This window comes from Cryptomeria japonica, chromosome 1 (genome assembly GCF_030272615.1).
Source record: "Cryptomeria japonica chromosome 1, Sugi_1.0, whole genome shotgun sequence".
Classification (NCBI taxonomy): Eukaryota; Viridiplantae; Streptophyta; class Pinopsida; order Cupressales; family Cupressaceae; genus Cryptomeria; species Cryptomeria japonica.
The window spans coordinates 147,392,723-147,406,691 of record NC_081405.1 but is presented as its reverse complement, the minus strand read 5'-3'; positions in this window follow the sequence as shown (position 1 = coordinate 147,406,691).

The following is a 13,969-nucleotide window of genomic DNA, read 5'->3' as shown; positions in this document are numbered from 1 at the left end:
TTCCCATTGCCAAGTTAAATTGCTCTACAATGATAAAGATGAAGTAGAAGGCACACATTTGGATTGTCAACCTTTAAATCATAAAGTTTGTAATAGTTGTTCATGTAACCTTCAATTAACTGTTGCACTTCATAATCAATCATTCGTTTACGTCGAAATATCTTACTTCTTTGGACTTCAAATAGAATGATGGAAAATAAAGTATGCAACAATAGTAATATATAACGTATGATCACTTATTTTAAAGAGTTGTTACATTGATGCAACATGCTTGAGAAAAACATAAAGGAATTACATGTTCTTTAACAAAATATTGGAATATAAAAGAAAAGAAACATTCATAGATTGCATGATGAAATTATTAGTTCATATATTTACATGATTCAATTTTTTTTGAGGATTTGAAGGACAATATTAGTGAGGGATTGATGATATTTTAGAAAACAATAGTCAACACAAAAATAAGCACAATTCACATTGTTGAAAGAGATGCATGCCTCTGAAAACTATATTTATTAGCTTTTGTATGAGTAAATTACACATTTTCGAGAAGTTTAAAGGTCACCACATCTATGCCACCATTAGAAATTATAATGGACAGTTGAATGAGGATGAATTAAATATAAAATTTGAAAGTTACAAAAAGGTTATAAATAATTTTAATACCCCAACTTCTAGCCTATTTGATGAAAAATGGACTTCTTGGAATCTTTACAAAGATTTCCAAAAGAATTACTTTGATATTTTTGGAAGCAAGCTTATGACACGCTTCCTAACCAACTAGTGAAAGTCATTAATGCAAATTATTCTTTTAAAGCCTCTAAAAATGTAAATTATTGAAGCATAAAAAATACACAAAAAATAATTTTTGATATTATCCATATTTGCCTATGTAGATGCCACCTAAGTGCTCCTCGGTTTATCTTTAAACAATCATTCCCCATTGACAATTGATTGGCCCCATTGCCTCTATGCTCTACAACAACCAAGGAACTCACTTTGCAATTTGATCCTTGGTGAATGAATTGCCTCAAATGAGAATTTTTTCTAACATGTGCCACATAGTAGAGTGGTACATGTTGCTTCTTTGGTGTCTCGACAAGAGCACTCATGATTTAATTGATTACTAGTGCAACAATAGTTTCTATATCCAATTTTATTGTATGGATGTGCTCAACAAAGACACACCTTGTCTCCTACCTAAAATTGGCGAGGTCTATAATGTTGGTCATGCCATTCCTCATACATCTAATTGGTACACTACAGTATCTCATCAACTTGTTGCTCAACGTGATGAATCCTTTCAAAAAAATGATGCCTTATCCACGTCCTTCTTAGCATTTGATGAAAATTTGTGTATCACGACCAGTGCTATATGTATGAGAGCCAAATGCTAGGACCCAAAATATACTTCAAATGCACTATGGCCCATGGAGCCATATAGAGTACAATTGTAACTGTGTTGCACATATGATAGAATCTCATCCCATGTATGAAGATACTTTGAATGATGCATTCAGATAATGTGAAAGATCATTTGATTCACCATTTTAGTTTTCCTATTTGTTTATGGATGGAATGCAATAGACTTTTTTAGCTTGTTGCTCATCATAGCCCACAGTGATTATAAAAATTTGTTAAAAAAACTACTATCCTTGTAACAATGTTTCTTTGTGGAAAACCAAAACGGACCTAAAAATTATCAAAGAAATGTTTAATACTTAATTTCATATATAAATCCCCGTCTAGTAGGCTACCGTGACGACCATTTTTTAAAATCTATCTACCACCATATTCTCGTATTCATGACCATGTTTGGCATTGGGAATGCTTGAAATGATTTCCATCATAACTATATGATAAGGCTTGTTAGGAATTGGAAGATTTATATCCAAAATTTCTTAAAAATTTGTATGATTTGGAGTGGCATAAGTTATATAGGACCAAATATGTAAAGTGACATAGTGATGCACTTTTGGTGTTTGTAAAAAACCTCTAAATTTCAACAATGGTGTTTCCTATTCCAAAGTGTCCTCTAAAATGACTATATTTTTATTCCCACTTCATCTTTTATCATTCCCGAATATGAGCACATATGTTACCAATTGATGGCTAATCCCATCTAGCAAGTGGAAATCATGGATGTGTTTACCTTTTGTTTTCCTACTATATGTGCTATAAAATTAGGTTTAGTTCCATAAAATTGGATCCAATATGTATTTTGGTGGCCATAAGAATCTAATATTTTTGTTAAGGGATGTTACTAGAGGTCTACTCAAGAACTTTGAAGCTTTATTGCAACTTCCCTTCTTGTAGTGAATGTTGAAGTGAAATTGTTTCAAGTAGGTGGGCCATATTCGATGCTTGTCATTCTAGAGCTTCACTCATTTTTAAATAAATTGAAAATATTTCTAGATGATAGTTTCCTACCCAAATATATACTTCTTTCAATAATTATAGGAATGAGCAACGACATGCAACTCATTTCCATAAGTAGGATTCTTGTGTACTATATCAAAAGAGTCTCAATATGGTAGGTGACTAGATACTCATGTTGCATGAGAATCGCTCCAACTGCATACTTATCATGAATAATTTGTCTTAATGCTAATGAATACTCATTTATGTCCCTTTGTCTAGGTATATTTTTCTTTTTTTTTCTCTTTTGAGTGTTTAATTCATGGGTTGTGCTAATTGTTAAATCCATGTATGAAGCACTTATAAAAAATTTCAAACCTAAAAATCCATGAAGTTGTATGAGAATTTTAATATATGTGTCCAATATTTGATGACTTTTATCTTCTTGGGTTCAAATTGAACAAAATTTTGATCCATAATGTATTGCAATTACTAAATAGTCTCCATACAAAATAAAAATCTATATTATCATAATGCCTATGTTCTTGCATGGTTAAAATAACTTGTTATTCATGTTGTAAATGGTCATTGTATTTTTTTTCTAAAGATGAGAATATAATCCAAATAAACCAAAACAAAGAAAACAATGAAGACCTTGAGTACATCATTCATCATGCTCATGAAAATGGTAGTGGCATTAGTTGGGCCAAAAGGCATGACTAGACACTCAAACTAACCATCTTTTTATTTGAAAGAAGTCTTCACACATTTGATTAATCAATGGGAACTTGTTGGCACTTACACTTCAAGGCCATTTTAGTAAATAACTTAGCCCTATAAGTTGGGCCAAGAGATCATGAATGCATGGAATTAGATACTTGTTCTTTACAATTAAGTTTTTCATTTTTCTTAATAATTAATACAAAGTTGTCGTGTTCCATCCATCTTCTTGGCAGGCATAGTAAAGTTTCCACATGGTGATCTAATTGGGCAAGTGTGTCCCTTTTGAATTAAAATTTCTATTTGTCACTTGATTTATCATTTTTAGAAATGGTCCTATATAATGGGCCTTTTATTAATGATGTCACTAAAAATAGTTCAATTGAATACTTGTCTTTGTAGTGCAATGGTACCCATATTGGTAATTTTAATACATTCTAATATTTTTATTAGTATTTGATCCATACACCTTGTTTGAAATGATTATTGGTTACAATCAAATGCCTATACTATATTACATTGATTAAAGATGCATATTTTCTAGGACTTATGTCAATATTTTGATACTTTCATTCACTCATTTGATGATGATATTGGGTGGTCTAGAGGCATAGATATTATTATTGTTAGAAATAAAATGAGGGAATATTGAAAAATGTATTAAGCACCAAGCAATTTTTGTGTTGATTTATAGCCCAAACTCAATCATATGAGAGAGATAAGGAGTTAGTTCAAATTGTGCATTAACTAGTTAAAAGAACGAAATAACTAGAGAAGTAAATGGTATAAACCATAACACATCATAGATATAATTCTATTTTTATATATTATTTCTTTTCCGTCATGCACATATATAATCCTTTCTATATCTCTATCTATATCATCATCTTCTTATTACATTATCATTCTTCTATTATATCATTTCCTATCTTCTCTCTCTATTATCTTCTATATTTTTCTATACAAATATCCACCTAGTGGGGTGTGTAACTTTCTTCCTACTACTATTTAGAGTGTTCCTATTTAGATAGAAGCTCTGCTATAGGTCCTTGTAGTGGCTTGTTGTAGGACATATATGATTATTCTAGCTATACCTTTTCCTTACCAACATCATCAACCCTTTCAAAAATTTGACTTTTCCTCAAGACAACTCTATCCTTGGTATGATGGAAAAATTGATTTATATATCTCTTAGAGATTAGAAAAATTTCTATCCAATTGTATTATGGCATGCTGCAATATTTGACTTGAGAAGTAAATGCTATAAACCATAACACATCATAGATATAATTCTATTTTTATAAATTATTTCTTTTCCGTCATGCACATATATAATCCTTTCTATATCTCTATCTATATCATCATCTTCTTATTACATTATCATTCTTCTATTATATCATTTCTTATCTTCTCTCTCTATTATCTTCTATATTTGTCTATACAAATATCCACCTAGTGGGGTGTGTAACTTTCTTCCTACTACTATTTAGAGTGTTCCTATTTAGATAGAAGCTCTGCTATAGGTCCTTGTAGTGGCTTGTTGTAGGACATATATGATTATTCTAGCTCTACCTTTTCCTTACCAACATCATCAACCCTTTCAAAAATTTGACTTTTCCTCAAGACAACTCTATCCTTGGTATGATGCAAAAATTGATTTATATATCTCTTAGAGATTAGAAAAATTTCTATCCAATTGTACTATGGCATGCTGCAATATTTGACTCTACATATTGATCTATGTGAGGAGGTGTTCTCTTTCTACAAGTAAGGAAGGGATTTAAATTTCTTGAGTCATCTTGTATGCATCTTTGAGGATCCTGATGATGTGATCCAATAATAAACTATCCACATCTTAGACTTGTTGGAATAAATAGCTTACTTTCTCCCTTTAGTTTTGCAATTATTGAAGTTCCATGTGTAGAGATTTCATTTGTACTCAAATATCCCCATCTAAATTTTGCAAGGTATCATAAGACGTTTCCACTTAAAGGATACGCAACTCAATCTCATCCATAGAAACTTGTATCTGCATTATGATAATGGGCCATTGGTAGAAAAATTGATACAAGGAATTTATATCCCCTTCTATATTTTTCATTGTATTTATGTGCACCTCTAAGATAGAGTAAGAAATCAGACATTTATTCCTTTCCTCATTCATTTGGGTATTCTATATGTTTATCAATATATTCTACCTCATGGTAGACTTCTATATTTGTGTTTTCTAGAATGGACCCCATCCACCACTATCTTAACTAGTCGCACATGGGGTTAAGAAGAATTCCCTTGTATGTGAGTGATTTTTTTCTACATATCCTTAACAATATCTTACAACTGCTTTAAATTATCTACGTGTTTATTTAAAATACATCTGATTTGGGTAAAAGCTTAAATCAAAGTTACATGAGGTGTCACACTTTATATAGTAAAATTTTCCTATTTTTCTTCTATTGTTTTGTGTATATTGATAGCTTGAAACTTTAGTGCAAAATTATATTTTTAACTATTTTTTATGTATATATATTTTTCAATAAATTTAAAATTTTTCATGTACTGAAATATAACTCTTTCCATTTGGCATCACCTTTTTCCTTAATTATTTATCCAAATTATAAAATAATTATATCATCTTGACATAGACTCTTTTCTTTAGTGCATCAATTTTTTTTCAAAAAATTTAAATAAATTTTAGTATTTTTCCTTCACAAGATAGTCAACCTTATATTTTAGTGCTGATGACCTACTTTTAGTAAAAATAAAATATAAAATATAAAAAATAATTAAAATATTAAAATATATATATTTTGAAAAATTCACTTATAAATCTATAAAAGGGTGTTTTTACATTTCAAAAAAAAAAAATTATTCATAAGAGTAGGAGTTGTTGAAACATCGAGTTTTTGCAAAAAAAAAAAGAAATTGGTAATTGGACCCAAAGTGGTATAAAATATACATTTAGTGGACAATAACAATTTGAAAAGTTGTGGCCCATATATACGATAGCTATAAGGAATCTTTATAGACCATAGGTTTGACTAAAATTATTTTTTAGTTAGAATTACTTAAATTCACTTGTGCTAATAAGTTAGCTTGAAACGTGACACAGTTTTGTGCTTTTACCCATTTGCATTTAATTTCTTGTTCAAGGGAGGTCTCCATTTGTTTTGTTTGTCTATTTTTTGAAGGAGCACCTCCATGGCCTCTTCCATTGAGGTTCCTCTTTGGGGTGGTATTGTTGGTAGTTTTCATTTTTCTCTTTCAGAGCTTTCTTTCTAGATTTAGTGGATTTTGCTAGTGAATCCTCTACTTGGAGTCTTCAAAGTCTTTATAGAGTGGATGTTATTTGTTCTTTCATGTCCTTTATATTCCCCCACTTCTCCTTAAGTTTCTCCCAATTATTTTCCATGTGCTCATTAGATTTCTTCTTTGTTGTGATATCCATGTACTCCTTGTAAGTAGTGAACTTATCTACTAGTGGATCTTTAGGGAGATTAAGTAGTATTTCCATATAGCAATCAATGTCTAAATCTATGACATTAATATGGTAATTTGGGGGTCTAAGATGTCTAAGGTTCAATGGAATCTACATATGTTTAGTCCTTATCTACCAAGAAAATATCTTCCTTCATATACCTCAAGAAAACATTATAGGAAATGAATTTCCTATCTTGCACTTTTTATTGAAGGGTTTTGAAGAAACCATAATAGGTGGCTACATAAGATGTAGTATCCTTAAAAATTCTTTTGTTTTGAATTGTTGGATGATTGTGTGGTGATTGGACTAGTGGTATCCCAAAATTTTCTTGCAAATACTAGTGATGAGGGTTTCATATAGGAATTAATTAAGAAAGTTATGAAGGTCCATATTCTCCAATATTTATTTTCTTAAAAAATCACTTTTCATTTGTTCCCTCTAACATAATTTTATATGCAATGTAAACAAAATTTGTAGTAGATAGATAGTTGTGCTTTTGGATACAATTGTGTGAGCTTTTTTGGCATCAACGTTTTCGATCACACTTGATGATCCATCATCAAGATGAGAGAGTTGTATATAATGATGTTATATGCAATGTAAATGGAATTTGTAGTGTCAGATTCCTCTTTATATGTGTAATAAAGTTTATAGGAAATTCCCATGGTTGCATAAATAATTGGGGTTTGTGATCTTTATTATGTTTAGGATTTAATCATCATATATGTTCCTCATTATCTTACCCACCTCAAAAAAATTGCTTGTCTTCTTTTGTGATACCTCCCATTGTATGTAGAGATTGGTTACTACTTGAATAACCTCCTTTGTTACTATATATTATCATTTTAGGTACAAATAATAATCATGGATATGAATTAGGATGACTCAAACTCACCACTCCTCTTGTGTGAAATTTGAGAATTCATTCTAGATGTCTAAAATATTTTTTGTGATGTACCTATATTGCGAAAGATAGTACTATGTTCCTAATTGTAGCAAAACAAGCATGTAACCTTCAAACTTGTTGTGATCTATTTTGTTAGTGCCACTTAGATATGCATCCTTATGTATTCTATGTATATTTTTTATTAAGGAAAAAATAGGTTTTGAGGGGACCTGAAACCCCTTACAACAGGTTTTGATGGGACCCGAAACCCTCAGATTTATCAGGATCTGGAACCCACAATACAACATTGCAAAAATGAATAATCATAAAAAACTAGCAGCCCAACCTCATCCAAGATAGAAAAGAACGTCGTCTTTCACATGCACAAGGGTTTTACAAAGGCTCCCTTAACCTTCAACAGATTCCATGGGTGTTTCCAAGAACCCATAACCTTAAAAAAACACTAGATTACAACAGATATTCATACATTCACAATCTGGACATATAAGGTTTTGAAAGGCTCCCCTAACCTTTAACCTAGGTTTTGGACTAGCACCCAAAACCAACAGAGCAGGGTTTTACTAGGCTCCCTTAACCTATAACATAGTCCTCGGGCTGCCAAACACAAAACCTATCCTTAACCAAAAGCAACAACTGGTCAGACTGGGCCCTTGAAAACTACTAGCTTCCAACCTTCTTGTGGGTTTTACAAGGCTCCCACAACCCTTTGAGATGGGTTTAATAATGGCTCCCAAAACCAGCAGAAAGAATCCCGTCACCATCCAACATCTGATCAAAGTCCACCTTCCAGCATAGCACCTCTCCACCTCAATAGGAGCTGAAAAGACAAAAACCATCAACATAAATAGCCAAGCTTCAAACCATATTACAGAGTCTAGCAACCAAAAAACTAACTCATAAAGCTTGGCTAGACATAAGGGTTTTGAAAAGTCTCCCAAAACCCTAAGCAGAAAGAGAGGCCTGATCCAAATAGACTCCATGCAAACTAGCTCCACTAATATCTCCACCTCTATAGGAGAAGAGGGAAAGAAACCCAACAGCAGGGAGAAAGACATGAAAGAACACTCAGCATCAAACAATAGGGCATCCAAAGCCCCTGACAAGAGACATCCCACAAAACTCAGCCCACAACTCTTCTCCTCTATAGAAGAATGGTCCACCTCAATAGGACAGACTAAGAGAAATGGAAAGATGACAGCCTATAAGTCACCATATAACCTCTTGAAAATAAGAGAAATAGAAATGTACACGCAAACTACAAGAGGAAACCCTAAAAAGCCAAACCAAATAAACACTAGGACCTCCCACACAGAGGCCCCCTACAACACCAACTCCTTGCCTAAGGACGATAGATAGCCTTTGGGGAGAGGAACACCTAAAACCCCATAGAAAAACCAATCCCCAAAAAATCCATCTGGATCCCAAACAACCCCCACCCTCTAGGGCTCAACCATGTGAGCCGACAGTCTCCACATGCAGCACATAACCCCCTCACTCCAGGGCTCCACCGTGAGAGCCGGTCATCCCCACAAGTAGCAGAGAACGCACTGACTCCAAATCCCCCAACTTCCCCAACACCTTCACCTTCTCCAAAAGAAAAAGAAGCCCCACAACAAACACCAACCACAATAAAAGACAACCGACATCAAGTGCATCTTCCACCGAGAAAACCGACCATCGGGAAAGAAGCGACACAACAACAAAGAGGGGTGGGACCAAACCCGACCCCAAATCTTTCTATAGCAAAGCGATTAACAAAACCCTTGGTCAAGTAGAGGGGACACTCATCAACGCCATCCAACAAAGAAGTCATGGGTAGGATCCACATGCCCTCCAGCACTAAAGCCGTAAGCACCCAGATCAGATGGTCACCACATAACCTCCACCATGGCCACAAACCAGCCATTGGAAAGAGGTAAAACCCTAGCAAAGAGAGCTTTTCCAGTCCTGACAACAAAAACAATCCAAAAAAAAAAACCGGGGGAATTGCCATGAAGCTTGCCATCTCCTCCAACCACCCAAAACCACTCTCGAGCTTTGAAAAAAGGGAACCCCTACACAAAGAACTCAAAAATCCTCCAATAGAGCATAGAAATATGAATAGAACCAAGCGATCCAAATAGGGCCGAACCTTCAAAAAAAGGTAGGAGCAGGGATAGTAAGGAAGTTAAGTAGCGGAAACAACTTCCTACACTAACCTTGAGAGGAGGGTAATGCAAAACTTTTTCAGATCATTACAACAGTTACAGAAAATAGAAATAGATATAATAGCAATCATACCACAACACAGTGATTTACGTGGGGAAAACCCTTTCAGGAGAAAAACCCCACCCTCCAAAAGCAGCTCAATATTTTATTCAGCAATCAAAAACAGATTACAACATACTTGCAGAGCAAGCTCTTTGTAGGAGTACCACTAATCAGAGATCCAGAGGCAATTCAATAGCCATAAGACTCTTACACCCAACCTCTATCTCACACACCTCATAAATAGGAGATACAATACAAGAAACCGTCAAACAGTATTACAAAACCATGGGCTAAAACCACCCAATAAGGTGTAGCCGACCTTATCTCCCTTCTAGACGCCCTATGACATGTTAAAGCACACATAAACATGTGTTCCTCCCTTTTACAGCTCATTTATATATCCGATACAAATTATTTTTCCTATTTTAGGAGTACAAACTTCCAGAGGCCATAACTTGAGAACCGGGTGTTCGATTGATGAACCGTTTCAAGCGCCGGAAAGCTCGCGAAGTGCTCTATCACCTCGTAACCCGCTTCACCAGTTAAGGCCACTTTTTAGGGCATTTTGGAGCCTCTAAAGTCCCCAAAATTAAGTTTAAATATTTTATTGCACCCCTCCAAGATAAAAACATTGATATCTTCAAAACTAGCTGTGACCTTGCGACGCAACTTTACCAGAATGCTTATCTAGCCAACCAGAAGCTTCAGGGAGAGTTTCGTACCATTTCGTGCTCAAAAGAAAACTTACTATAAATAGTAACCTCGCATAAATGCAAGGTTGAGACACCATTTTTCTCAACAAATCTCCCACTTGTCGAACACCTTGCAGGAGCGGAAGGGAATGTCAACACAATGAATCAATTGCTAGGGGCCATAAGGCCCATAGACTCTGAACACCATCTAAACTTCTCTGTGCTCACAGCCTTAGTTAAAGCATCTGCAACATTCATCAAAGTTTCCACCTTAACCAGCTTCACCCTACCATCTTCAACCATATCTCTAACAAAATGATACTGCACATCAATATGTTTGGTACGGGCATGAAATGTCGGGTTCTTAGCTAAGCTAATTGCATTCTGACTGTCACAGTAAACTATCACTGTACCTTATTTTATTCCAATATCTGAACATAGTGTCTTAAGCCAAATGGCCTCTTTACAAGCATTAGTAGCTGCCATATACTCTGCTTCAGTAGTGGATAAAGCAACCACAACTTGTCGCTTACTCATCCAACTAATTGCACCACCAAACAAAGTAAACACATAAGCACTGGTGGATCTTCTGCTATCAATATCACCTGCCCAATCTGAATCCACATAACCATGGATATCAAGGGAAGTCATGTTTCCAACTGAATTACCATGATAACACAAAGAATACTCTGAAGTACCGTTCAAATATCTGAAGACTCTTTTGACTGCATCCCAATGAACTCTACCAAGATTAGACATATATCTAGAAAGTACTCCCACTGCTTGGGCAATGTCTGGTCTAGTACAGACCATAGCATACATCAAGCTTCCAACCGCACTCCTACAATGTAACAGAAGGAGACTTAATTTCTCTAAAAATAACACTTCTACTGTGAATTACCTTTTGTGCAACAGGGTCCCAAAGCTTGTATCCTTTCACACCATAAGTATACCCGATGAAGATACATTTCACAGCCTTGTTCTCCAACTTTGTTCGCGTCTCCTTTGGCACATATGCATATGCCTTGCAACCAAAAACTCTAAGATGTCTCAATGAAGGCTTGTGACCTGACCATGCTTCCATAGGCATTTTATCAACAAGAGCTGATGTAGGAGACCTGTTAATCAAGTAGCAAGCAGTGGCAACAACTTCAGTCCAAAACTTTTGTTCGAGAATAGCACCACTCAACATACTCCTAGCCTTCTCCATCAGTGTCCTGTTCATTCTTTCTGCAACTCCATTTCGCTATGGAGAATACGGAGTTGTCTTCTGCCTGTTAATTCCACAGTCTTTATAGAATCTATTAAAATCATTAGAGAAAAACTCACCGCCATTATCAGTTCTCAAACATTTTATTTTCTTTCTTGTCTGCAACTCAACCATTGCTTTAAATTCTTTAAAATGACTAAAAACTTCAGATTTACTCTTTAGAAAATATACCCATGTCCTTCTACTAAAATCATCAATAAATGAAACATAATATGTGGATTTTCCAATCGAAGAGACATCTACTGGACCAAACACATCAGAATGGATAAGATCCAAAACACCACAAGTTTTATGAAAACTCGAGTAAAACTGAACACGGTTTTGTTTTCCATAAATGCAATGCTCACATAAATCAAAGTCAAGATTACAATCATTCAAACCTTCAACAAGATTTTTATTTTTCAAGGTCCTTAGACCCTTTTCTCCAATGTGGCCAAGTCTCTGGTGCCATAACATAGTCTTCTCTGTAGGTAACTTTGCTTCAGATGAAAGAGCACCCTTAGGTACCCAAAAACCATTTCCATCTGCTGAAGGTGAAACCTTCAAATCTTCCAGTGAAGTATCCATAGATTTACTTTTTACAGAAGTGCTATTACACTCAACAGTGTATGCTTCAAGCTTATACAAAGTGCCAAACCTAACACCTCTAGCAACTACCATAGCACCCTTAATCATCTTACATCCTATTTCAGAAAAGACTACCTGCACACCCGCATCTATCAGTTTGCTCACAGATAACAGGTTTCGTTTTAATCTAGGGATATGCAGCACACCATTAATCTTTTTTATTCTACCATCAGAAAACCTGATTCTAACTTTACCTCGACCAACAATGTCTAGAGGTGAATCATCACCCAAGTACACCTTACCTCCATTAAATCCTTCATATTCAGAAAACCAATTTCTATTGGAAGTCATATGAAAAGATGCACCTGAGTCAATTAGCCAGACATCATTACCTGCATGAGTCGCCAAGGCCGCAATAAATGCATCACCATCTTCCTTGTCGGACTCAGAATCAGAATCAAACTTTTTCTTTTTCTTCTTCTTCTTTTCTTCTTTGCAGTCCTTACGGATGTGACCCTGTTTACCGCAATTCTAGCAAATGACTTTGGACTTTCCAGGAGATTTCGATCTCCCTTTGTATTTGGACTTGCCGGGCTTCTCATTCTTCTTGCCTTTCTCTTTAGGTCTTCCACGAACGGTTAGGGCTTCCTTTGAACTGATGGATACCTTCCTTCACATCTCCTCACCAAGTAGGGCACCCACCACGTCTTCAGATTTCAAAACAACAGAAGTACTACCGATAGCCATAACAAGAGAATCCCACGAATCAGGCAAAGAACAAAGCAAGATCTGACATTTCTCCTCCTCATCCATCTTAACACCGACGGATACTAATTGAGCCACCAACATATTGAATGCTTCTAGGTGGTCTGCAATTTGTCCACCCTCTTCCATCTTCAAGCAATACAATTTCTTTCTTAAGAAAATTTGATTTAATAAAGATTTCACTTGATACATCTCACCAAACTTAGTCCATAGCTTCTTTGTAGAGTTTTCTTCATGGACATTGATCAGAAAAGAGTCTGCCAGGCACAGTCTGATTAGACCCTTGGCTTTCCAGTCCATAATATCATACTGAGCTACTGCAGTAGGATCTGAGGGTCTTTGGACATTCGCATCAAGAGCATCCCAAAGATCTTGATCTATTAGCAGATCTTCCATCTTCAACTTCCACATCTCAAAATTACTTCCATTAAATTTCTCCACCTCTATTCTCCCTAATGAACTCGCCATCATAATATTCCTACAACAAGATCAAAAAGTGTCTTCTGCACAAGCTCCCACTCAAATCTAGATAAGTTCAAAAAACCCAACTGCCCACAATTGAAACCAAAGGTGATCAGGCTCTGATACCACTTGTAAGGAAGTGAAGTAGCGGAAACAACTTCCTACACTAACCTTGAGAGGAGGGTAATGCAAAACTTTTTCAGATCATTACAATAGTTACAGAAAATAGAAATAGATATAATAGCAATCATACCACAACACAGTGATTTACGTGGGGAAAACCCTTTCGGGAGAAAAACCCCACCCTCCAAAAGCAGCTCAATATTTTATTCAGCAATCAAAAATAGATTACAACATACTTGCAGAGCAAGTTCTTTGTAGGAGTACCACTAATCAGAGATTCAAAGGCAACTCAATAGCCATAAGACTCTTACACCCAACCTCTATCTCACACACCTCATAAATAGGAGATACAATACAAGAAACCGTCAAACGGTATT